The following is a 26,427-nucleotide window of genomic DNA, read 5'->3' as shown; positions in this document are numbered from 1 at the left end:
AGGGTAAGAGTGACAACAGGTCCACATGGGGGAAATCCTTACAAATGGCTTAATGGGTCATTTCAACGCAATCGTGTTATTATTTATTTTTAGGGTTTAACAAGGCAGCTCACCTGTGACTTGACATTAGATTTGGCGACTTCGATTACCCTGCAGACGATATTTTTGTTCTTCCCGCCAATACAATCCACTGACAACGACCGACGAGTTCTGCGTTCCGAGATTATTTTTGTTATTTGCCTGTTTGGGGCCCGCCTGTGAAATTGCGCGATTCTTGCAATTCTCTTTCAGCCTCTCATCAACTAGCTGTTTTTGCAGAATATTAAAAATACGATAGTTATTCACTACTCATATTAACTAGGTGTCATTTACGTTACCTTAAGTCATTTATTTTTCAACTGGATTTTACAAAGGTGCATGACATGCAGGCGCTAAAAAGTTGTCAGGAGGGGGTTTCAAACCATGCCTATAGGGGAGTCTGCGACCTGAATGACTTAATGGTTATTTTCAATGCAATCGAGTTTTTTCTTTTTCTTTTAGGGTTTAACAAGGTTTCTCACCTGTTACCTGTGGCTTGACTTTAGATGTGGCCAGTTGGATTACCCTGCAGACTATAAGAGTGTCTTCAGAATATGGCCAATTTGACATGAATTTAAAAATGCCTCAGATAGGACCAAAAAAGTGTCTGGAGCTTCCCGTCAGGGTAAGAGTGACAACAGGTTTCCACATGTCAAAATGGGGGAAATCTTAGCAAATGGCTTAATGGTTATTCATGAGAATCGTGTTGTTGTATTGTTGAGTGTATCATGGGATCTCACCTGAAATCTGTGGCTTGACTACAAACCTGTAACCTATGCAACTGTGGCCTATAGAGCTAGAAGGCTGGATAACCAGGTGTGTAAAGGTGTGAAGTGGGATAGATGGCCTGCAGTCCTATCCCAAATGGACAACTAATCCCTATGTACTTGCGGAGATCTGAGAGGATGCGATTGGTATAAGAAACACGACTAAACTTCAACCTCCGGAGGGGTCAAAAAAATGCATTTTCATTGTCGGCAGGATTTGAACCTGCGCAGGAAGATCCTAATGGATTTCTAGTCCATCGCCTTAACGACTCGGCCACGACAACGTTGACAGAAGAAAACAGGCTTGTTAGGAGTGAATGGGCCAACAGGCATAGCCTACAGAAAGTGAAATTTAACAACTGAAAGATAATGCAGTAACTCATTATAATGCAATAACACAAAATGTTCCCCTCATTAATTTGTTATTAAGTCCAGCTGTTTTCTTATTTAACCTTGATCTTTGCTCAGCTCCAGAAGGTCTGCATTTGAGAGTGTTTATTATGAATTGTTATTTCACTGTGTGAAGTTGTTATTTCATCATTCTTATTATTACTGCTGAGCAGCATGACTCCTGAGAGGCACTAAAAAACTGTCAGAAGTGGGATTTGAACCCACGCCTCCATGGGAGACTGCGACCTGAACGCAGCGCCTTAGACCGCTCGGCCATCCTGACTACAGCACAGTAATTGGGTATCGGGTTAAAGTGTATGCGGTAAAAGTAGAAATATGAACAACGCACTAAAATCACCACAGAGACCAGAACAACTATGCACGATACTGACTTGCACTTTCAATAGTCATTTGTTTTTATAAATTAAAAAGTCCATTCATTGATTTAACCTCAATATGGCCTTCAATGGGAAAGAGTAGTAAATCGCCATTGAATGAGCGCTAAACTGGCATCAGAATATGGCCATTCTGATATAAATGATAAAATTCCTCAGATAAGACTGAAAAAGTGTCTGGAAATATCAGCAACCATCAGGGTAAGAGTGACAACAGGTCCACATGGGGGAAATCCTTACAAATGGCTTAATGGGTCATTTCAACGCAATCGTGTTATTATTTATTTTTAGGGTTTAACAAGGCAGCTCACCTGTGACTTGACATTAGATTTGGCGACTTCGATTACCCTGCAGACGATATTTTTGTTCTTCCCGCCAATACAATCCACTGACAACGACCGACGAGTTCTGCGTTCCGAGATTATTTTTGTTATTTGCCTGTTTGGGGCCCGCCTGTGAAATTGCGCGATTCTTGCAATTCTCTTTCAGCCTCTCATCAACTAGCTGTTTTTGCAGAATATTAAAAATACGATAGTTATTCACTACTCATATTAACTAGGTGTCATTTACGTTACCTTAAGTCATTTATTTTTCAACTGGATTTTACAAAGGTGCATGACATGCAGGCGCTAAAAAGTTGTCAGGAGGGGGTTTCAAACCATGCCTATAGGGGAGTCTGCGACCTGAATGACTTAATGGTTATTTTCAATGCAATCAAGTTTTTTCTTTTTCTTTTAGGGTTTAACAAGGTTTCTCACCTGTTACCTGTGGCTTGACTTTAGATGTGGCCAGTTGGATTACCCTGCAGACTATAAGAGTGTCTTCAGAATATGGCCAATTTGACATGAATTTAAAAATGCCTCAGATAGGACCAAAAAAGTGTCTGGAGCTTCCCGTCAGGGTAAGAGTGACAACAGGTTTCCACATGTCAAAATGGGGGAAATCTTAGCAAATGGCTTCATGGTTATTCATGAGAATCGTGTTGTTGTATTGTTGAGTGTATCATGGGATCTCACCTGAAATCTGTGGCTTGACTACAAACCTGTAACCTATGCTACTGTGGCCTAGAGAGCTAGTAGGCTGGATAACCAGGTGTGTAAAGGTGTGAAGTGGGATAGATGGCCTGCAGTCCTATCCCAAATGGACAACTAATCCCTATGTACTTGCGGAGATCTGAGAGGATGCGATTGGTATAAGAAACACGACTAAACTTCAACCTCGGGAGGGGTCAAAAAAATGCATTTTCGTTGTCAGCAGGATTTGAACCTGCGCAGGAAGATCCTAATGGATTTCTAGTCCATCGCCTTAACCACTCGGCCACGACAACGTTGACAGAAGAAAACAAGCTTGTTAGGAGTGAATGGGCCAACAGGCATAGCCTACAGAAAGTGAAATTTAACAACTGAAAGATAATGCAGTAACTCATTATAATGCAATAACACAAAATGTTCCCCTCATTAATTTGTTATTAAGTCCAGCTGTTTTCTTATTTAACCTTGATCTTTGCTCAGCTCCAGAAGGTCTGCATTTGAGAGTGTTTATTATGAATTGTTATTTCACTGTGTGAAGTTGTTATTTCATCATTCTTATTATTACTGCTGAGCAGCATGACTCCTGAGAGGCACTAAAAAACTGTCAGAAGTGGGATTTGAACCCACGCCTCCATGGGAGACTGCGACCTGAACGCAGCGCCTTAGACCGCTCGGCCATCCTGACTACAGCACAGTAATTGGGTATCGGGTTAAAGTGTATGCGGTAAAAGTAGAAATATGAACAACGCTCTAAAATCACCACAGAGACCAGAACAACTATGCACGATACTGACTTGCACTTTCAATAGTCATTTGTTTTTATAAATTAAAAAGTCCATTCATTGATTTAACCTCAATATGGCCTTCAATGGGAAAGAGTAGTAAATCGCCATTGATTGAGCGCTAAACTGGCATCAGAATATGGCCATTCTGATATAAATGATAAAATTCCTCAGATAAGACTGAAAAAGTGTCTGGAAATATCAGCAACCATCAGGGTAAGAGTGACAACAGGTCCACATGGGGGAAATCCTTACAAATGGCTTAATGAGTCATTTTAACGCAATCGTGTTATTATTTATTTTTAGGGTTTAACAAGGCAGCTCACCTGTGACTTGACATTAGATGTGGCGACTTCGATTACCCTGCAGACGATATTTTTGTTCTTCCCGCCAATACAATCCACTGACAACGACCGACGAGTTCTGCGTTCCGAGATTATTTTTGTTATTTGCCTGTTTGGGGCCCGCCTGTGAAATTGCGCGATTCTTGCAATTCTCTTTCAGCCTCTCATCAACTAGCTGTTTTTGCAGAATATTACAAATACGATAGTTATTCACTACTCATATTAACTAGGTGTCATTTACGTTACCTTAAGTCATTTATTTTTCAACTGGATTTTACAAAGGTGCATGACATGCAGGCGCTAAAAAGTTGTCAGGAGGGGGTTTCAAACCATGCCTATAGGGGAGTCTGCGACCTGAATGACTTAATGGTTATTTTCAATGCAATCAAGTTTTTTCTTTTTCTTTTAGGGTTTAACAAGGTTTCTCACCTGTTACCTGTGGCTTGACTTTAGATGTGGCCAGTTCGATTACCCTGCAGACTATAAGAGTGTCTTCAGAATATGGCCAATTTGACATGAATTTAAAAATGCCTCAGATAGGACCAAAAAAGTGTCTGGAGCTTCCCGTCAGGGTAAGAGTGACAACAGGTTTCCACATGTCAAAATGGGGGAAATCTTAGCAAATGGCTTAATGATTATTCATGAGAATCGTGTTGTTGTATTGTTGAGTGTATCATGGGATCTCACCTGAAATCTGTGGCTTGACTACAAACCTGTAACCTATGCAACTGTGGCCTATAGAGCTAGAAGGCTGGATAACCAGGTGTGTAAAGGTGTGAAGTGGGATAGATGGCCTGCAGTCCTATCCCAAATGGACAACTAATCCCTATGTACTTGCGGAGATCTGAGAGGATGCGATTGGTATAAGAAACACGACTAAACTTCAACCCCTGGAGGGGTCAAAAAAATGCATTTTCATTGTCGGCAGGATTTGAACCTGCGCAGGAAGATCCTAATGGATTTCTAGTCCATCGCCTTAACCACTCGGCCACGACAACGTTGACAGAAGAAAACAGGCTTGTTAGGAGTGAATGGGCCAACAGGCATAGCCTACAGAAAGTGAAATTTAACAACTGAAAGATAATGCAGTAACTCATTATAATGCAATAACACAAAATGTTCCCCTCATTCATTTGTTATTAAGTCCAGCTGTTTTCTTATTTAACCTTGATCTTTGCTCAGCTCCAGAAGGTCTGCATTTGAGAGTGTTTATTATGAATTGCTATTTCACTGTGTGAAGTTGTTATTTCATCATTCTTATTATTACTGCTGAGCAGCATGACTCCTGAGAGGCACTAAAAAACTGTCAGAAGTGGGATTTGAACCCACGCCTCCATGGGAGACTGCGACCTGAACGCAGCGCCTTAGAACGCTCGGCCATCCTGACTACAGCACAGTAACTGGGTATCGGGTTAAAGTGTATGCGGTAAAAGTAGAAATATGAACAACGCTCTAAAATCACCACAGAGACCAGAACAACTATGCACGATACTGACTTGCACTTTCAATAGTCATTTGTTTTTATAAATTAAAAAGTCCAGTCATTGATTTAACCTCAATATGGCCTTCAATGGGAAAGAGTAGTAAATCGTCATTGAATGAGCGCTAAACTGGCATCAGAATATGGCCATTCTGATATAAATGATAAAATTCCTCAGATAAGACTGAAAAAGTGTCTGGAAATATCAGCAACCATCAGGGTAAGAGTGACAACAGGTCCACATGGGGGAAATCCTTACAAATGGCTTAATGGGTCATTTCAACGCAATCGTGTTATTATTTATTTTTAGGGTTTAACAAGGCAGCTCACCTGTGACTTGACATTAGATGCGGCGACTTCGATTACCCTGCAGACGATATTTTTGTTCTTCCCGCCAATACAATCCACTGACAACGACCGACGAGTTCTGCGTTCCGAGATTATTTTTGTTATTTGCCTGTTTGGGGCCTGCCTGTGAAATTGCGCGATTCTTGCAATTCTCTTTCAGCCTCTCATCAACTAGCTGTTTTTGCAGAATATTAAAAATACGATAGTTATTCACTACTCATATTAACTAGGTGTCATTTTCGTTACCTTAAGTCATTTATTTTTCAACTGGATTTTACAAAGGTGCATGACATGCAGGCGCTAAAAAGTTGTCAGGAGGGGGTTTCAAACCATGCCTATAGGGGAGTCTGCGACCTGAATGACTTAATGGTTATTTTCAATGCAATCGAGTTTTTTCTTTTTCTTTTAGGGTTTAACAAGGTTTCTCACCTGTTACCTGTGGCTTGACTTTAGATGTGGCCAGTTGGATTACCCTGCAGACTATAAGAGTGTCTTCAGAATATGGCCAATTTGACATGAATTTAAAAATGCCTCAGATAGGACCAAAAAAGTGTCTGGAGCTTCCCGTCAGGGTAAGAGTGACAACAGGTTTCCACATGTCAAAATGGGGGAAATCTTAGCAAATGGCTTCATGGTTATTCATGAGAATCGTGTTGTTGTATTGTTGAGTGTATCATGGGATCTCACCTGAAATCTGTGGCTTGACTACAAACCTGTAACCTATGCTACTGTGGCCTAGAGAGCTAGTAGGCTGGATAACCAGGTGTGTAAAGGTGTGAAGTGGGATAGATGGCCTGCAGTCCTATCCCAAATGGACAACTAATCCCTATGTACTTGCGGAGATCTGAGAGGATGCGATTGGTATAAGAAACACGACTAAACTTCAACCTCGGGAGGGGTCAAAAAAATGCATTTTCGTTGTCGGCAGGATTTGAACCTGCGCAGGAAGATCCTAATGGATTTCTAGTCCATCGCCTTAACCACTCGGCCACGACAACGTTGACAGAAGAAAACAAGCTTGTTAGGAGTGAATGGGCCAACAGGCATAGCCTACAGAAAGTGAAATTTAACAACTGAAAGATAATGCAGTAACTCATTATAATGCAATAACACAAAATGTTCCCCTCATTAATTTGTTATTAAGTCCAGCTGTTTTCTTATTTAACCTTGATCTTTGCTCAGCTCCAGAAGGTCTGCATTTGAGAGTGTTTATTATGAATTGTTATTTCACTGTGTGAAGTTGTTATTTCATCATTCTTATTATTACTGCTGAGCAGCATGACTCCTGAGAGGCACTAAAAAACTGTCAGAAGTGGGATTTGAACCCACGCCTCCATGGGAGACTGTGACCTGAACGCAGCGCCTTAGACCGCTCGGCCATCCTGACTACAGCACAGTAATTGGGTATCGGGTTAAAGTGTATGCGGTAAAAGTAGAAATATGAACAACGCTCTAAAATCACCACAGAGACCAGAACAACTATGCACGATACTGACTTGCACTTTCAATAGTCATTTGTTTTTATAAATTAAAAAGTCCATTCATTGATTTAACCTCAATATGGCCTTCAATGGGAAAGAGTAGTAAATCGCCATTGAATGAGCGCTAAACTGGCATCAGAATATGGCCATTCTGATATAAATGATAAAATTCCTCAGATAAGACTGAAAAAGTGTCTGGAAATATCAGCAACCATCAGGGTAAGAGTGACAACAGGTCCACATGGGGGAAATCCTTACAAATGGCTTAATGGGTCATTTCAACGCAATCGTGTTATTATTTATTTTTAGGGTTTAACAAGGCAGCTCACCTGTGACTTGACATTAGATTTGGCGACTTCGATTACCCTGCAGACGATATTTTTGTTCTTCCCGCCAATACAATCCACTGACAACGACCGACGAGTTCTGCGTTCCGAGATTATTTTTGTTATTTGCCTGTTTGGGGCCCGCCTGTGAAATTGCGCGATTCTTGCAATTCTCTTTCAGCCTCTCATCAACTAGCTGTTTTTGCAGAATATTACAAATACGATAGTTATTCACTACTCATATTAACTAGGTGTCATTTTCGTTACCTTAAGTCATTTATTTTTCAACTGGATTTTACAAAGGTGCATGACATGCAGGCGCTAAAAAGTTGTCAGGAGGGGGTTTCAAACCATGCCTATAGGGGAGTCTGCGACCTGAATGACTTAATGGTTATTTTCAATGCAATCGAGTTTTTTCTTTTTCTTTTAGGGTTTAACAAGGTTTCTCACCTGTTACCTGTGGCTTGACTTTAGATGTGGCCAGTTGGATTACCCTGCAGACTATAAGAGTGTCTTCAGAATATGGCCAATTTGACATGAATTTAAAAATGCCTCAGATAGGACCAAAAAAGTGTCTGGAGCTTCCCGTCAGGGTAAGAGTGACAACAGGTTTCCACATGTCAAAATGGGGGAAATCTTAGCAAATGGCTTCATGGTTATTCATGAGAATCGTGTTGTTGTATTGTTGAGTGTATCATGGGATCTCACCTGAAATCTGTGGCTTGACTACAAACCTGTAACCTATGCTACTGTGGCCTAGAGAGCTAGTAGGCTGGATAACCAGGTGTGTAAAGGTGTGAAGTGGGATAGATGGCCTGCAGTCCTATCCCAAATGGACAACTAATCCCTATGTACTTGCGGAGATCTGAGAGGATGCGATTGGTATAAGAAACACGACTAAACTTCAACCTCGGGAGGGGTCAAAAAAATGCATTTTCGTTGTCGGCAGGATTTGAACCTGCGCAGGAAGATCCTAATGGATTTCTAGTCCATCGCCTTAACCACTCGGCCACGACAACGTTGACAGAAGAAAACAAGCTTGTTAGGAGTGAATGGGCCAACAGGCATAGCCTACAGAAAGTGAAATTTAACAACTGAAAGATAATGCAGTAACTCATTATAATGCAATAACACAAAATGTTCCCCTCATTAATTTGTTATTAAGTCCAGCTGTTTTCTTATTTAACCTTGATCTTTGCTCAGCTCCAGAAGGTCTGCATTTGAGAGTGTTTATTATGAATTGTTATTTCACTGTGTGAAGTTGTTATTTCATCATTCTTATTATTACTGCTGAGCAGCATGACTCCTGAGAGGCACTAAAAAACTGTCAGAAGTGGGATTTGAACCCACGCCTCCATGGGAGACTGTGACCTGAACGCAGCGCCTTAGACCGCTCGGCCATCCTGACTACAGCACAGTAATTGGGTATCGGGTTAAAGTGTATGCGGTAAAAGTAGAAATATGAACAACGCTCTAAAATCACCACAGAGACCAGAACAACTATGCACGATACTGACTTGCACTTTCAATAGTCATTTGTTTTTATAAATTAAAAAGTCCATTCATTGATTTAACCTCAATATGGCCTTCAATGGGAAAGAGTAGTAAATCGCCATTGAATGAGCGCTAAACTGGCATCAGAATATGGCCATTCTGATATAAATGATAAAATTCCTCAGATAAGACTGAAAAAGTGTCTGGAAATATCAGCAACCATCAGGGTAAGAGTGACAACAGGTCCACATGGGGGAAATCCTTACAAATGGCTTAATGGGTCATTTCAACGCAATCGTGTTATTATTTATTTTTAGGGTTTAACAAGGCAGCTCACCTGTGACTTGACATTAGATTTGGCGACTTCGATTACCCTGCAGACGATATTTTTGTTCTTCCCGCCAATACAATCCACTGACAACGACCGACGAGTTCTGCGTTCCGAGATTATTTTTGTTATTTGCCTGTTTGGGGCCCGCCTGTGAAATTGCGCGATTCTTGCAATTCTCTTTCAGCCTCTCATCAACTAGCTGTTTTTGCAGAATATTAAAAATACGATAGTTATTCACTACTCATATTAACTAGGTGTCATTTACGTTACCTTAAGTCATTTATTTTTCAACTGGATTTTACAAAGGTGCATGACATGCAGGCGCTAAAAAGTTGTCAGGAGGGGGTTTCAAACCATGCCTATAGGGGAGTCTGCGACCTGAATGACTTAATGGTTATTTTCAATGCAATCAAGTTTTTTCTTTTTCTTTTAGGGTTTAACAAGGTTTCTCACCTGTTACCTGTGGCTTGACTTTAGATGTGGCCAGTTGGATTACCCTGCAGACTATAAGAGTGTCTTCAGAATATGGCCAATTTGACATGAATTTAAAAATGCCTCAGATAGGACCAAAAAAGTGTCTGGAGCTTCCCGTCAGGGTAAGAGTGACAACAGGTTTCCACATGTCAAAATGGGGGAAATCTTAGCAAATGGCTTAATGGTTATTCATGAGAATCGTGTTGTTGTATTGTTGAGTGTATCATGGGATCTCACCTGAAATCTGTGGCTTGACTACAAACCTGTAACCTATGCAACTGTGGCCTATAGAGCTAGAAGGCTGGATAACCAGGTGTGTAAAGGTGTGAAGTGGGATAGATGGCCTGCAGTCCTATCCCAAATGGACAACTAATCCCTATGTACTTGCGGAGATCTGAGAGGATGCGATTGGTATAAGAAACACGACTAAACTTCAACCTCGGGAGGGGTCAAAAAAATGCATTTTCATTGTCGGCAGGATTTGAACCTGCGCAGGAAGATCCTAATGGATTTCTAGTCCATCGCCTTAACCACTCGGCCACGACAACGTTGACAGAAGAAAACAGGCTTGTTAGGAGTGAATGGGCCAACAGGCATAGCCTACAGAAAGTGAAATTTAACAACTGAAAGATAATGCATTATAATTACTCATTACTCATTATAATGCAATAACACAAAATGTTCCCCTCATTAATTTGTTATTAAGTCCAGCTGTTTTCTTATTTAACCTTGATCTTTGCTCAGCTCCAGAAGGTCTGCATTTGAGAGTGTTTATTATGAATTGTTATTTCACTGTGTGAAGTTGTTATTTCATCATTCTTATTATTACTGCTGAGCAGCATGACTCCTAAGAGGCACTAAAAAACTGTCAGAAGTGGGATTTGAACCCACGCCTCCATGGGAGACTGCGACCTGAACGCAGCGCCTTAGACCGCTCGGCCATCCTGACTACAGCACAGTAACTGGGTATCGGGTTAAAGTGTATGCGGTAAAAGTAGAAATATGAACAACGCTCTAAAATCACCACAGAGACCAGAACAACTATGCACGATACTGACTTGCACTTTCAATAGTCATTTGTTTTTATAAATTAAAAAGTCCAGTCATTGATTTAACCTCAATATGGCCTTCAATGGGAAAGAGTAGTAAATCGTCATTGAATGAGCGCTAAACTGGCATCAGAATATGGCCATTCTGATATAAATGATAAAATTCCTCAGATAAGACTGAAAAAGTGTCTGGAAATATCAGCAACCATCAGGGTAAGAGTGACAACAGGTCCACATGGGGGAAATCCTTACAAATGGCTTAATGGGTCATTTCAACACAATCGTGTTATTATTTATTTTTAGGGTTTAACAAGGCAGCTCACCTGTGACTTGACATTAGATGCGGCGACTTCGATTACCCTGCAGACGATATTTTTGTTCTTCCCGCCAATACAATCCACTGACAACGACCGACGAGTTCTGCGTTCCGAGATTATTTTTTTTATTTGCCTGTTTGGGGCCCGCCTGTGAAATTGCGCGATTCTTGCAATTCTCTTTCAGCCTCTCATCAACTAGCTGTTTTTGCAGAATATTAAAAATACGATAGTTATTCACTACTCATATTAACTAGGTGTCATTTACGTTACCTTAAGTCATTTATTTTTCAACTGGATTTTACAAAGGTGCATGACATGCAGGCGCTAAAAAATTGTCAGGAGGGGGTTTCAAACCATGCCTATAGGGGAGTCTGCGACCTGAATGACTTAATGGTTATTTTCAATGCAATCAAGTTTTTTCTTTTTCTTTTAGGGTTTAACAAGGTTTCTCACCTGTTACCTGTGGCTTGACTTTAGATGTGGCCAGTTCGATTACCCTGCAGCCTAAGAGTGTCTTCAGAATATGGCCAATTTGACATGAATTTAAAAATGCCTCAGATAGGACCAAAAAAGTGTCTGGAGCTTCCCGTCAGGGTAAGAGTGACAACAGGTTTCCACATGTCAAAATGGGGGAAATCTTAGCAAATGGCTTCATGGTTATTCATGAGAATCGTGTTGTTGTATTGTTGAGTGTATCATGGGATCTCACCTGAAATCTGTGGCTTGACTACAAACCTGTAACCTATGCTACTGTGGCCTATAGAGCTAGAAGGCTGGATAACCAGGTGTGTAAAGGTGTGAAGTGGGATAGATGGCCTGCAGTCCTATCCCAAATGGACAACTAATCCCTATGTACTTGCGGAGATCTGAGAGGATGCGATTGGTATAAGAAACACGACTAAACTTCAACCTCCGGAGGGGTCAAAAAAATGCATTTTCATTGTCGGCAGGATTTGAACCTGCGCAGGAAGATCCTAATGGATTTCTAGTCCATCGCCTTAACCACTCGGCCACGACAACGTCGACAGAAGAAAACAGGCTTGTTAGGAGTGAATGGGCCAACAGCCATAGCCTACATAAAGTGAAATTTAACAACTGAAAGATAATGCAGTAACTCATTATAATGCAATAACACAAAATGTTCCCCTCATTCATTTGTTATTAAGTCCAGCTGTTTTCTTATTTAACCTTGATCTTTGCTCAGCTCCAGAAGGTCTGCATTTGAGAGTGTTTATTATGAATTGTTATTTCACTGTGTGAAGTTGTTATTTCATCATTCTTATTATTACTGCTGAGCAGCATGACTCCTGAGAGGCACTAAAAAACTGTCAGAAGTGGGATTTGAACCCACGCCTCCATGGGAGACTGCGTCCTGAACGCAGCACCTTAGACCGCTCGGCCATCCTGACTACAGCACAGTAACTGGGTATCGGGTTAAAGTGTATGCGGTAAAAGTAGAAATATGAACAACGCTCTAAAATCACCACAGAGACCAGAACAACTATGCACGATACTGACTTGCACTTTCAATAGTCATTTGTTTTTATAAATTAAAAAGTCCAGTCATTGATTTAACCTCAATATGGCCTTCAATGGGAAAGAGTAGTAAATCGTCCTTGAATGAGCGCTAAACTGGCATCAGAATATGGCCATTCTGATATAAATGATAAAATTCCTTAGATAAGACTGAAAAAGTGTCTGGAAATATCAGCAACCATCAGGGTAAGAGTGACAACAGGTCCACATGGGGGAAATCCTTACAAATGGCTTAATGGGTCATTTCAACGCAATCGTGTTATTATTTATTTTTAGGGTTTAACAAGGCAGCTCACCTGTGACTTGACATTAGATGCGGCGACTTCGATTACCCTGCAGACGATATTTTTGTTCTTCCCGCCAATACAATCCACTGACAACGACCGACGAGTTCTGCGTTCCGAGATTATTTTTGTTATTTGCCTGTTTGGGGCCCGCCTGTGAAATTGCGCGATTCTTGCAATTCTCTTTCAGCCTCTCATCAACTAGCTGTTTTTGCAGAATATTAAAAATACGATAGTTATTCACTACTCATATTAACTAGGTGTCATTTACGTTACCTTAAGTCATTTATTTTTCAACTGGATTTTACAAAGGTGCATGACATGCAGGCACTAAAAAATTGTCAGGAGGGGGTTTCAAACCATGCCTATAGGGGAGTCTGCGACCTGAATGACTTAATGGTTATTTTCAATGCAATCAAGTTTTTTCTTTTTCTTTTAGGGTTTAACAAGGTTTCTCACCTGTTACCTGTGGCTTGACTTTAGATGTGGCCAGTTCGATTACCCTGCAGACTATAAGAGTGTCTTCAGAATATGGCCAATTTGACATGAATTTAAAAATGCCTCAGATAGGACCAAAAAAGTGTCTGGAGCTTCCCGTCAGGGTAAGAGTGACAACAGGTTTCCACATGTCAAAATGGGGGAAATCTTAGCAAATGGCTTCATGGTTATTCATGAGAATCGTGTTGTTGTATTGTTGAGTGTATCATGGGATCTCACCTGAAATCTGTGGCTTGACTACAAACCTGTAACCTATGCTACTGTGGCCTATAGAGCTAGAAGGCTGGATAACCAGGTGTGTAAAGGTGTGAAGTGGGACAGATGGCCTGCAGTCCTATCCCAAATGGACAACTAATCCCTATGTACTTGCGGAGATCTGAGAGGATGCGATTGGTATAAGAAACACGACTAAACTTCAACCTCCGGAGGGGTCAAAAAAATGCATTTTCGTTGTCGGCAGGATTTGAACCTGCACAGGAAGATCCTAATGGATTTCTAGTCCATCGCCTTAACCACTCGGCCACGACAACATTGACAGAAGAAAACAAGCTTGTTAGGAGTGAATGGGCCAACAGGCATAGCCTACAGAAAGTGAAATTTAACAACTGAAAGATAATGCAGTAACTCATTATAATGCAATAACACAAAATGTTCCCCTCATTCATTTGTTATTAAGTCCAGCTGTTTTCTTATTTAACCTTGATCTTTGCTCAGCTCCAGAAGGTCTGCATTTGAGAGTGTTTATTATGAATTGTTATTTCACTGTGTGAAGTTGTTATTTCATCATTCTTATTATTACTGCTGAGCAGCATGACTCCTGAGAGGCACTAAAAAACTGTCAGAAGTGGGATTTGAACCCACGCCTCCATGGGAGACTGCGTCCTGAACGCAGCACCTTAGACCGCTCGGCCATCCTGACTACAGCACAGTAACTGGGTATCGGGTTAAAGTGTATGCGGTAAAAGTAGAAATATGAACAACGCTCTAAAATCACCACAGAGACCAGAACAACTATGCACGATACTGACTTGCACTTTCAATAGTCATTTGTTTTTATAAATTAAAAAGTCCAGTCATTGATTTAACCTCAATATGGCCTTCAATGGGAAAGAGTAGTAAATCGTCCTTGAATGAGCGCTAAACTGGCATCAGAATATGGCCATTCTGATATAAATGATAAAATTCCTTAGATAAGACTGAAAAAGTGTCTGGAAATATCAGCAACCATCAGGGTAAGAGTGACAACAGGTCCACATGGGGGAAATCCTTACAAATGGCTTAATGGGTCATTTCAACGCAATCGTGTTATTATTTATTTTTAGGGTTTAACAAGGCAGCTCACCTGTGACTTGACATTAGATGCGGCGACTTCGATTACCCTGCAGACGATATTTTTGTTCTTCCCGCCAATACAATCCACTGACAACGACCGACGAGTTCTGCGTTCCGAGATTATTTTTGTTATTTGCCTGTTTGGGGCCCGCCTGTGAAATTGCGCGATTCTTGCAATTCTCTTTCAGCCTCTCATCAACTAGCTGTTTTTGCAGAATATTAAAAATACGATAGTTATTCACTACTCATATTAACTAGGTGTCATTTACGTTACCTTAAGTCATTTATTTTTCAACTGGATTTTACAAAGGTGCATGACATGCAGGCACTAAAAAATTGTCAGGAGGGGGTTTCAAACCATGCCTATAGGGGAGTCTGCGACCTGAATGACTTAATGGTTATTTTCAATGCAATCAAGTTTTTTCTTTTTCTTTTAGGGTTTAACAAGGTTTCTCACCTGTTACCTGTGGCTTGACTTTAGATGTGGCCAGTTCGATTACCCTGCAGACTATAAGAGTGTCTTCAGAATATGGCCAATTTGACATGAATTTAAAAATGCCTCAGATAGGACCAAAAAAGTGTCTGGAGCTTCCCGTCAGGGTAAGAGTGACAACAGGTTTCCACATGTCAAAATGGGGGAAATCTTAGCAAATGGCTTCATGGTTATTCATGAGAATCGTGTTGTTGTATTGTTGAGTGTATCATGGGATCTCACCTGAAATCTGTGGCTTGACTACAAACCTGTAACCTATGCTACTGTGGCCTATAGAGCTAGAAGGCTGGATAACCAGGTGTGTAAAGGTGTGAAGTGGGACAGATGGCCTGCAGTCCTATCCCAAATGGACAACTAATCCCTATGTACTTGCGGAGATCTGAGAGGATGCGATTGGTATAAGAAACACGACTAAACTTCAACCTCCGGAGGGGTCAAAAAAATGCATTTTCGTTGTCGGCAGGATTTGAACCTGCGCAGGAAGATCCTAATGGATTTCTAGTCCATCGCCTTAACCACTCGGCCACGACAACATTGACAGAAGAAAACAAGCTTGTTAGGAGTGAATGGGCCAACAGGCATAGCCTACAGAAAGTGAAATTTAACAACTGAAAGATAATGCAGTAACTCATTATAATGCAATAACACAAAATGTTCCCCTCATTCATTTGTTATTAAGTCCAGCTGTTTTCTTATTTAACCTTGATCTTTGCTCAGCTCCAGAAGGTCTGCATTTGAGAGTGTTTATTATGAATTGTTATTTCACTGTGTGAAGTTGTTATTTCATCATTCTTATTATTACTGCTGAGCAGCATGACTCCTGAGAGGCACTAAAAAACTGTCAGAAGTGGGATTTGAACCTACGCCTCCATGGGAGACTGCGACCTGAACGCAGCGCCTTAGACCGCTCGGCCATCCTGACTACAGCACAGTAACTGGGTATCGGGTTAAAGTGTATGCGGTAAAAGTAGAAATATGAACAACGCTCTAAAATCACCACAGAGACCAGAACAACTATGCACGATACTGACTTGCACTTTCAATAGTCATTTGTTTTTATAAATTAAAAAGTCCAGTCATTGATTTAACCTCAATATGGCCTTCAATGGGAAAGAGTAGTAAATCGCCATTGAATGAGCGCTAAACTGGCATCAGAATATGGCCATTCTGATATAAATGATAAAATTCCTCAGATAAGACTGAAAAAGTGTCTGGAAATATCAGCAACCATCAGGGTAAGAGTGACAACAGGTCCACATGGGGGAAATCCTTACAAATGGCTTAATGGGTCATTTCAACGCAATCGTGTTATTATTTATTTTTAGGGTTTAACAAGGCAGCTCACCTGTGACTTGACATTAGATGCGGCGACTTCGATTACCCTGCAGACGATATTTTTGTTCTTCCCGCCAATACAATCCACTGACAACGACCGACGAGTTCTGCGTTCCGAGATTATTTTTGTTATTTGCCTGTTTGGGGCCCGCCTGTGAAATTGCGCGATTCTTGCAATTCTCTTTCAGCCTCTCATCAACTAGCTGTTTTTGCAGAATATTAAAAATACGATAGTTATTCACTACTCATATTAACTAGGTGTCATTTACGTTACCTTAAGTCATTTATTTTTCAACTGGATTTTACAAAGGTGCATGACATGCAGGCGCTAAAAAGTTGTCAGGAGGGGGTTTCAAACCATGCCTATAGGGGAGTCTGCGACCTGAATGACTTAATGGTTATTTTCAATGCAATCAAGTTTTTTCTTTTTCTTTTAGGGTTTAACAAGGTTTCTCACCTGTTACCTGTGGCTTGACTTTAGATGTGGCCAGTTCGATTACCCTGCAGACTATAAGAGTGTCTTCAGAATATGGCCAATTTGACATGAATTTAAAAATGCCTCAGATAGGACCAAAAAAGTGTCTGGAGCTTCCCGTCAGGGTAAGAGTGACAACAGGTTTCCACATGTCAAAATGGGGGAAATCTTAGCAAATGGCTTCATGGTTATTCATGAGAATCGTGTTGTTGTATTGTTGAGTGTATCATGGGATCTCACCTGAAATCTGTGGCTTGACTACAAACCTGTAACCTATGCTACTCAATCAATCAAATGTATTTTATATAGCCCTTCGTACATCAGCTGATATCTCAAAGTGCTGTACAGAAACCCAGCCTAAAACCCCAAACAGCAAGCAATGCAGGTGAAGAAGCACGGTGGCTAGGAAAAACTCCCTAGAAAGGCCAAAACCTAGGAAGAAACCTAGAGAGGAACCAGGCTATGTGGGGTGGCCAGTCCTCTTCTGGCTGTGCCGGGTGGAGATTATAACAAAACATGGTCAAGATGTTCAAATGTTCATAAATGACCAGCATGGTCGAATAATAATAAGGCAGAATAGTTGAAACTGGAGCAGCAGCACAGTCAGGTGGACTGGGGACAGCAAGGAGTCATCATGTCAGGTATTCCTGGGGCATGGTCCTAGGGCTCAGGTCCTCCGAGAGAGAGAAAGAAAGAGAGAATTAGAGAGAGCATATGTGGGATGGCCAGTCCTCTTCTGGCTGTGCCGGGTGGAGATTATAACAAAACATGGTCAAGATGTTCAAATGTTCATAAATGACCAGCATGGTCGAATAATAATAAGGCAGAATAGTTGAAACTGGAGCAGCAGCACAGTCAGGTGGACTGGGGACAGCAAGGAGTCATCATGTCAGGTAGTCCTGGGGCATGGTCCTAGGGCTCAGGTCCTCCGAGAGAGAGAAAGAGAGAAGGAGAGAATTAGAGAACGCACACTTAGATTCACACAGGACACCGAATAGGACAGGAGAAGTACTCCAGATATAACAAACTGACCCTAGCCCCCCGACACATAAACTACTGCAGCATAAATACTGGAGGCTGAGACAGGAGGGGTCAGGAGACACTGTGGCCCACTCCGAGGACACCCCCGGACAGGGCCAAACAGGAAGGATATAACCCCACCCACTTTGCCAAAGCACAGCCCCCACACCACTAGAGGGATATCTTCAACCACCAACATACCATCCTGAGACAAGGCTGAGTATAGCCCACAAAGACCTCCGCCACGGCACAACTTAAGGGGGGGGGGGGGGGGGGGGCAACCCACAGACAGGATGACCACATCAGTGACTCAACCCACTCAGGTGACGCACCCCCTCCAGGGACGGCATGAGAGAGCCCCAGTAAAGCCAGTGACTCAGCCCCTGTAATAGGGTTAGAGGCAGAGAATCCCAGTGGAAAGAGGGGAACCGGCCAGGCAGAGACAGCAAGGGTGGTTCGTTGCTCCAGAGCCTTTCCGTTCACCCTCCCACTCCTGGGCCAGACTACACTCAATCATATGACCCACTGAAGAGATGAGTCTTCAGTAGAGACTTAAAGGTTGAGACCGAGTTTGCGTCTCTGACATGGGTAGGCAGACCGTTCCATAAAAATGGAGCTCTATAGGAGAAAGCCCTGCCTCCAGCTGTTTGCTTAAAAATTCTAGGGACAATTAGGAGGCCTGCGTCTTGTGACCGTAGCGTACGTGTAGGTATGTACGGCAGGACCAAATCAGAGAGATAGATAGGAGCAAGCCCATGTAATGCTTTGTAGGTTAGCAGTAAAACCTTGAAATCAGCCCTTGCTTTGACAGGAAGCCAGTGTAGAGAGGCTAGCACTGGAGTAATATGATCAAATTTTTTGGTTCTAGTCAGGATTCTAGCAGCCGTATTTAGCACTAACTGAAGTTTATTTAGTGCTTTATCCGGGTAGCCGGAAAGTAGAGCATTGCAGTAGTCTAACCTGGAAGTGACAAAAGCATGGATTAATTTTTCTGCATCATTTTTGGACAGAAAGTTCCTGATTTTTGCAATGTTACGTAGATGGAAAAAAGCTGTCCTTGAAATGGTCTTGATATGTTCTTCAAAAGAGAGATCAGGGTCCAGAGTAACGCCGAGGTCCTTCACAGTTTTATTTGAGACGACTGTACAACCATTAAGATTAATTGTCAGATTCAACAGAAGATCTCTTTGTTTCTTGGGACCTAGAACAAGCATCTCTGTTTTGTCCGAGTTTAAAAGTAGAAAGTTTGCAGCCATCCACTTCCTTATGTCTGAAACACATTCTTCTAGCAAGGGCAATTTTGGGGCTTCACCATGTTTAATTGAAATGTACAGCTGTGTGTCATCCGCATAGCAGTGAAAGTTAACATTATGTTTTCGAATAACATCCCCAAGAGGTAAAATATATAGTGAAAACAATAGTGGTCCTAAAACGGAACCTTGAGGAACACCGAAATTTACAGTTGATTTGTCAGAGGACAGACCATTCACAGAGACAAACTGATATCTTTCCGACAGATAAGATCTAAACCAGGCCAGAACTTGTCCGTGTAGACCAATTTGGGTTTCCAATCTCTCCAAAAGAATGTGGTGATCGATGGTATCAAAAGCAGCACTAAGGTCTAGGAGCACGAGGACAGATGCAGAGCCTCGGTCCGATGCCATTAAAATGTAATTTACCACCTTCACAAGTGCCGTCTCAGTGCTATGATGGGGTCTAAAACCAGACTGAAGCATTTCGTATACATTGTTTGTCTTCAGGAAGGCAGTGAGTTGTTGCGCAACAGCCTTTTCTAAAATTTTTGAGAGGAATGGAAGATTCGATATAGGCCGATAGTTTTTTATATTTTCTGGGTCAAGGTTTGGCTTTTTCAAGAGAGGCTTTATTACTGCCACTTTTAGTGAGTTTGGTACACATCCGGTGGATAGAGAGCCGTTTATTATGTTCAACATAGGAGGGCCAAGCACAGGAAGCAGCTCTTTCAGTAGTTTAGTTGGAATAGGGTCCAGTATGCAGCTTGAAGGTTTAGAGGCCATGATTATTTTCATCATTGTGTCAAGAGATATAGTACTAAAACACTTGAGTGTCTCTCTTGATCCTAGGTCCTGGCAGAGTTGTGCAGACTCAGGACAACTGAGCTTTGAAGGAATACGCAGATTTAAGGAAGAGTCCGTAATTTGCTTTCTAATAATCATAATCTTTTCCTCAAAGAAGTTCATGAATTTATCACTGCTAAAGTGAAAGTCATCCTCTCTTGGGGAATGCTGCTTTTTAGTTAGCTTATAGGCTACTGTGGCCTATAGAGCTAGAAGGCTGGATAACCAGGTGTGTAAAGGTGTGAAGTGGGACAGATGGCCTGCAGTCCTATCCCAAATGGACAACTAATCCCTATGTACTTGCGGAGATCTGAGAGGATGCGATTGGTATAAGAAACACGACTAAACTTCAACCTCCGGAGGGGTCAAAAAAATGCATTTTCGTTGTCGGCAGGATTTGAACCTGCGCAGGAAAATCCTAATGGATTTCTAGTCCATCGCCTTAACCACTCGGCCACGACAACGTTGACAAAAGAAAACAAGCTTGTTAGGAGTGAATGGGCCAACAGGCATAGCCTACAGAAAGTGAAATTTAACAACTGAAAGATAATGCAGTAACTCATTATAATGCAATAACACAAAATGTTCCCCTCATTCATTTGTTATTAAGTCCAGCTGTTTTCTTATTTAACCTTGATCTTTGCTCAGCTCCAGAAGGTCTGCATTTGAGAGTGTTTATTATGAATTGTTATTTCACTGTGTGAAGTTGTTATTTCATCATTCTTATTATTACTGCTGAGCAGCATGACTCCTGAGAGGCACTAAAAAACTGTCAGAAGTGGGATTTGAACCCACGCCTCCATGGGAGACTGCGACCTGAACGCAGCGCCTTAGACCGCTCGGCCATCCTGACTACAGCACAGTAACTGGGTATCGGGTTAAAGTGTATGCGGTAAAAGTAGAAATATGAACAACGCTCTAAAATCACCACAGAGACCAGAACAACTATGCACGATACTGACTTGCACTTTCAATAGTCATTTGTTTTTATAAATTAAAAAGTCCAGTCATTGATTTAACCTCAATATGGCCTTCAATGGGAAAGAGTAGTAAATCGCCATTGAATGAGCGCTAAACTGGCATCAGAATATGGCCATTCTGATATAAATGATAAAATTCCTCAGATAAGACTGAAAAAGTGTCTGGAAATATCAGCAACCATCAGGGTAAGAGTGACAACAGGTCCACATGAGGGAAATCCTTACAAATGGCTTAATGGGTCATTTCAACGCAATCGTGTTATTATTTATTTTTAGGGTTTAACAAGGCAGCTCACCTGTGACTTGACATTAGATGCGGCGACTTCGATTACCCTGCAGACGATATTTTTGTTCTTCCCGCCAATACAATCCACTGACAACGACCGACGAGTTCTGCGTTCCGAGATTATTTTTGTTATTTGCCTGTTTGGGGCCCGCCTGTGAAATTTGCTCGATTCTTGCAATTCTCTTTCAGCCTCTCATCAACTAGCTGTTTTTGCAGAATATTAAAAATATGTTAGTTATTCACTACTCATATTAACTAGGTGTCATTTACGTTACCTTAAGTCATTTATTTTTCAACTGGATTTTACAAAGGTGCATGACATGCAGGCGCTAAAAAGTTGTCAGGAGGGGGTTTCAAACCATGCCTATAGGGGAGTCTGCGACCTGAATGACTTAATGGTTATTTTCAATGCAATCGAGTTTTTCTTTTTCTTTTAGAGTTTAACAAGGTTTCTCACCTGTTACCTGTGGCTTGACTTTAGATGTGGCCAGTTCGATTACCCTGCAGACTATAAGAGTGTCTTCAGAATATGGCCAATTTGACATGAATTTAAAAATGCCTCTTATAGGGTCTGCATTTGAGAGTGTTTATTATGAATTGTTATTTCACTGTGTGAACTAAAAAACTGTCAGAAGTGGGATTTGAACCCACGCCTCCATGGGAGACTGCGACCTGAACGCAGCTCCTTAGACCGCTCGGCCATCCTGACTACAGCACATTAACTGGGTATCGGGTTAAAGTGTATGCGTTAAAAGTAGAAATATGAACAACGCTCTAAAATCACCACAGAGACCAGAACAACTATGCACGATACTGACTTGCACTTTCAATAGTCATTTGTTTTTACAAATTAAAAAGTCCAGTCATTGATTTAAAACCTGTTTAGGATATGGCAGACATATGCCCCCTTTGGAGAGATTGGGTACCCCTAGTAAACTGAAAAAAAAATCTGTCAACAATTGCTAATATATGCAAATAAAAATTATTATTGGATAGAAAACACTCTAAAGATTCTAAAACCGTTGGAATTATGTCTGTAAGTATAGCAGAACTCACAGGGCAGGCATTCTTCCAAACTAGTTTTTGTGGCCATGAAAGTTGGAGCAACTTTGACGTCATGGCCCCCACCCTTCCCAACCAGTTATGATTCTGGGGAGACTTTCTATCTCTTCCGCTAGATGTCCTCTTTGAGTAGAGCTTTGAATCGTTCAAATCCCGCGAGAATTGACCCTATGGGAGTGAAATTAGTGCGTTCCACGAGAAAATAGGCTGTGCGTAGGGGCGCGAATTGGTCCCAGCCATTCCTTTGTTCCAGCACTCAAGAGAGGGGCAGACGATGGCCGATTGAAGTTTGTTTTGTGTGTCTAAAACATCATAAAGCTTGCTTCTGCACTTAGTTTGACCTGTTTAGTCGACATATAATATGTAATTTTGAAGTTTTGATGCGCAACTTTTCCGGACCAGAGGACGTTTTGGGTGCATTTCAGCTGATGTTATTAGCCTGTTAGATCTCTAGGGGCGCTATTTCATTTTTGGATAAAAAACGTTCCCGTTTTAAGCGCGATATTTTGTCACGAAAAGATGCTCGACTATGCATATTCTTGACAGTTTTGGAAAGAAAACACTCTGAAGTTTCAGAATCTGCAAAGATTTTGTCTGTAAGTGCCCCAGAACTCATTCTACAGGCGAAACCAAGATGATGCATCAACCAGGAATTAGCAGAATTTCTGAAGCTCTGTTTTCCATTGTCTCCTTATATGGCTGTGATTGCGCAAGGAATGAGCCTACACTTTCTGTCGTTCGCCCAAGGTCTTAGCAGCATTGTGACGTATTTGTAGGCATATCATTGGAAGATTGACCATAAGAGACTACATTTTCCAAGTGTCCGCCTGGTGTCCTGCGTGGAATTCGGTGCGCAATTGCCAGCTGCTTGTACTTTACCATTTGATTCAGGGGAGAAAGCATGTGTCCAAGAACGATGTATCAATGAAGAGATATGTGAAAAACACCTTGATGATTGATTCTAAACAACGTTTGCCATGTTTTCAGTCGATATTATGGAGTTAATTTGGAAAAAAGTTTGCGTTTTGAGGACTGAATTTTCGGTTTTTTTTTGGTAGCCAAATGTGATGTATAAAACGGAGCTATTTCTAATACACAAAGAATCTTTTTGGAAAAACTGAGCATCTGCTATCCAACTGAGAGTATCCTCATTGAAAACATCAGAAGTTCTTCAAAGGTAAATTATTTTATTTGAAGGCTTTTATGTTTTTGTTGAAATGTTGCGTGCTGGATGCTAACGCTAATGCTAACGCTAAATCCTTTGTTTTCTAGCTACTGTTACACAAATTATTGTTTTCCTATGGTTGAGAAGCATATTTTGAAAATCTGAGATGACAGTGTTGTTTACAAAAGGCTAAGCTTGCGAGATGGCATATTTATTTCATTTCATTTGCGATTTTCATGAATAGTTAACGTTGCGTTATGGTAATGAGCTTGAGGCTGTAGTCACGATACCGGATCCGGGTTTGGGAGATCAGAGAGGTTAACTAGGTGTCATTTACGTTACCTTAAGTCATTTATTTTTCAACTGGATTTTACAAAGGTGCATGACATGCAGGCGCTAAAAAGTTGTCAGGAGGGGGTTTCAAACCATGCCTATAGGGGAGTCTGCGACCTGAATGACTTAATGGTTATTTTCAATGCAATCGAGTTTTTCTTTTTCTTTTAGGGTTTAACAAGGTTTCTCACCTGTTACCTGTGGCTTGACTTTAGATGTGGCCAGTTCGATTACCCTGCAGACTATAAGAGTGTCTTCAGAATATGGCCAATTTGACATGAATTTAAAAATGCCTCTTATAGGGTCTGCATTTGAGAGTGTTTATTATGAATTGTTATTTCACTGTGTGAACTAAAAAACTGTCAGAAGTGGGATTTGAACCCACGCCTCCATGGGAGACTGCGACCTGAACGCAGCTCCTTAGACCGCTCGGCCATCCTGACTACAGCACAGTAACTGGGTATCGGGTTAAAGTGTATGCGTTAAAAGTAGAAATATGAACAACGCTCTAAAATCACCACAGAGACCAGAACAACTATGCACGATACTGACTTGCACTTTCAATAGTCATTTGTTTTTACAAATTAAAAAGTCCAGTCATTGATTTAAAACCTGTTTAGGATATGGCAGACATATGCCCCCTTTGGAGAGATTGGGTACCCCTAGTAAACTGAAAAAAAAATCTGTCAACAATTGCTAATATATGCAAATAAAAATTATTATTGGATAGAAAACACTCTAAAGATTCTAAAACCGTTGGAATTATGTCTGTAAGTATAGCAGAACTCACAGGGCAGGCATTCTTCCAAACTAGTTTTTGTGGCCATGAAAGTTGGAGCAACTTTGACGTCATGGCCCCCACCCTTCCCAACCAGTTATGATTCTGGGGAGACTTTCTATCTCTTCCGCTAGATGTCCTCTTTGAGTAGAGCTTTGAATCGTTCAAATCCCGCGAGAATTGACCCTATGGGAGTGAAATTAGTGCGTTCCACGAGAAAATAGGCTGTGCGTAGGGGCGCGAATTGGTCCCAGCCATTCCTTTGTTCCAGCACTCAAGAGAGGGGCAGACGATGGCCGATTGAAGTTTGTTTTGTGTGTCTAAAACATCATAAAGCTTGCTTCTGCACTTAGTTTGACCTGTTTAGTCGACATATAATATGTAATTTTGAAGTTTTGATGCGCAACTTTTCCGGACCAGAGGACGTTTTGGGTGCATTTCAGCTGATGTTATTAGCCTGTTAGATCTCTAGGGGCGCTATTTCATTTTTGGATAAAAAACGTTCCCGTTTTAAGCGCGATATTTTGTCACGAAAAGATGCTCGACTATGCATATTCTTGACAGTTTTGGAAAGAAAACACTCTGAAGTTTCAGAATCTGCAAAGATTTTGTCTGTAAGTGCCCCAGAACTCATTCTACAGGCGAAACCAAGATGATGCATCAACCAGGAATTAGCAGAATTTCTGAAGCTCTGTTTTCCATTGTCTCCTTATATGGCTGTGATTGCGCAAGGAATGAGCCTACACTTTCTGTCGTTCGCCCAAGGTCTTAGCAGCATTGTGACGTATTTGTAGGCATATCATTGGAAGATTGACCATAAGAGACTACATTTTCCAAGTGTCCGCCTGGTGTCCTGCGTGGAATTCGGTGCGCAATTGCCAGCTGCTTGTACTTTACCATTTGATTCAGGGGAGAAAGCATGTGTCCAAGAACGATGTATCAATGAAGAGATATGTGAAAAACACCTTGATGATTGATTCTAAACAACGTTTGCCATGTTTTCAGTCGATATTATGGAGTTAATTTGGAAAAAAGTTTGCGTTTTGAGGACTGAATTTTCGGTTTTTTTTTGGTAGCCAAATGTGATGTATAAAACGGAGCTATTTCTAATACACAAAGAATCTTTTTGGAAAAACTGAGCATCTGCTATCCAACTGAGAGTATCCTCATTGAAAACATCAGAAGTTCTTCAAAGGTAAATTATTTTATTTGAAGGCTTTTATGTTTTTGTTGAAATGTTGCGTGCTGGATGCTAACGCTAATGCTAACGCTAAATCCTTTGTTTTCTAGCTACTGTTACACAAATTATTGTTTTCCTATGGTTGAGAAGCATATTTTGAAAATCTGAGATGACAGTGTTGTTTACAAAAGGCTAAGCTTGCGAGATGGCATATTTATTTCATTTCATTTGCGATTTTCATGAATAGTTAACGTTGCGTTATGGTAATGAGCTTGAGGCTGTAGTCACGATACCGGATCCGGGTTTGGGAGATCAGAGAGGTTAACTAGGTGTCATTTACGTTACCTTAAGTCATTTATTTTTCAACTGGATTTTACAAAGGTGCATGACATGCAGGCGCTAAAAAGTTGTCAGGAGGGGGTTTCAAACCATGCCTATAGGGGAGTCTGCGACCTGAATGACTTAATGGTTATTTTCAATGCAATCG

At 41.2% G+C, this 26,427-nt stretch overlaps 10 non-coding genes across 10 annotated transcripts; all 10 read right to left on the bottom strand.

Annotated features, from left to right (window-relative positions):
- Positions 1–1,435: 1,435 nt before the first annotated feature.
- trnal-cag lies at positions 1,436–1,518 on the bottom strand. The gene has a single exon. It is a non-coding gene; the product is annotated as a tRNA-Leu (tRNA).
- Positions 1,519–2,875: 1,357 nt separating this feature from the next.
- trnas-aga lies at positions 2,876–2,957 on the bottom strand. The gene has a single exon. It is a non-coding gene; the product is annotated as a tRNA-Ser (tRNA).
- Positions 2,958–3,263: 306 nt separating this feature from the next.
- On the bottom strand, positions 3,264–3,346 carry trnal-cag. The gene has a single exon. It is a non-coding gene; the product is annotated as a tRNA-Leu (tRNA).
- Positions 3,347–6,531: 3,185 nt separating this feature from the next.
- On the bottom strand, positions 6,532–6,613 carry trnas-aga. The gene has a single exon. It is a non-coding gene; the product is annotated as a tRNA-Ser (tRNA).
- A 1,746-nt stretch (positions 6,614–8,359) lies between these two features.
- On the bottom strand, positions 8,360–8,441 carry trnas-aga. The gene has a single exon. It is a non-coding gene; the product is annotated as a tRNA-Ser (tRNA).
- A 2,146-nt stretch (positions 8,442–10,587) lies between these two features.
- On the bottom strand, positions 10,588–10,670 carry trnal-cag. Its single transcript has one exon. It is a non-coding gene; the product is annotated as a tRNA-Leu (tRNA).
- Positions 10,671–13,853: 3,183 nt separating this feature from the next.
- On the bottom strand, positions 13,854–13,935 carry trnas-aga. The gene has a single exon. It is a non-coding gene; the product is annotated as a tRNA-Ser (tRNA).
- A 1,746-nt stretch (positions 13,936–15,681) lies between these two features.
- trnas-aga lies at positions 15,682–15,763 on the bottom strand. Its single transcript has one exon. It is a non-coding gene; the product is annotated as a tRNA-Ser (tRNA).
- Positions 15,764–20,538: 4,775 nt separating this feature from the next.
- On the bottom strand, positions 20,539–20,620 carry trnas-aga. Its single transcript has one exon. It is a non-coding gene; the product is annotated as a tRNA-Ser (tRNA).
- A 306-nt stretch (positions 20,621–20,926) lies between these two features.
- On the bottom strand, positions 20,927–21,009 carry trnal-cag. Its single transcript has one exon. It is a non-coding gene; the product is annotated as a tRNA-Leu (tRNA).
- Positions 21,010–26,427: the final 5,418 nt, after the last annotated feature.

Source organism: Oncorhynchus mykiss, unplaced genomic scaffold (assembly GCF_013265735.2).
Source record: "Oncorhynchus mykiss isolate Arlee unplaced genomic scaffold, USDA_OmykA_1.1 un_scaffold_284, whole genome shotgun sequence".
NCBI lineage: Eukaryota > Metazoa > Chordata > Actinopteri > Salmoniformes > Salmonidae > Oncorhynchus > Oncorhynchus mykiss.
Note: the sequence above shows the minus strand (reverse complement) of the source record. Positions and strands in the feature narration are given on the sequence as shown.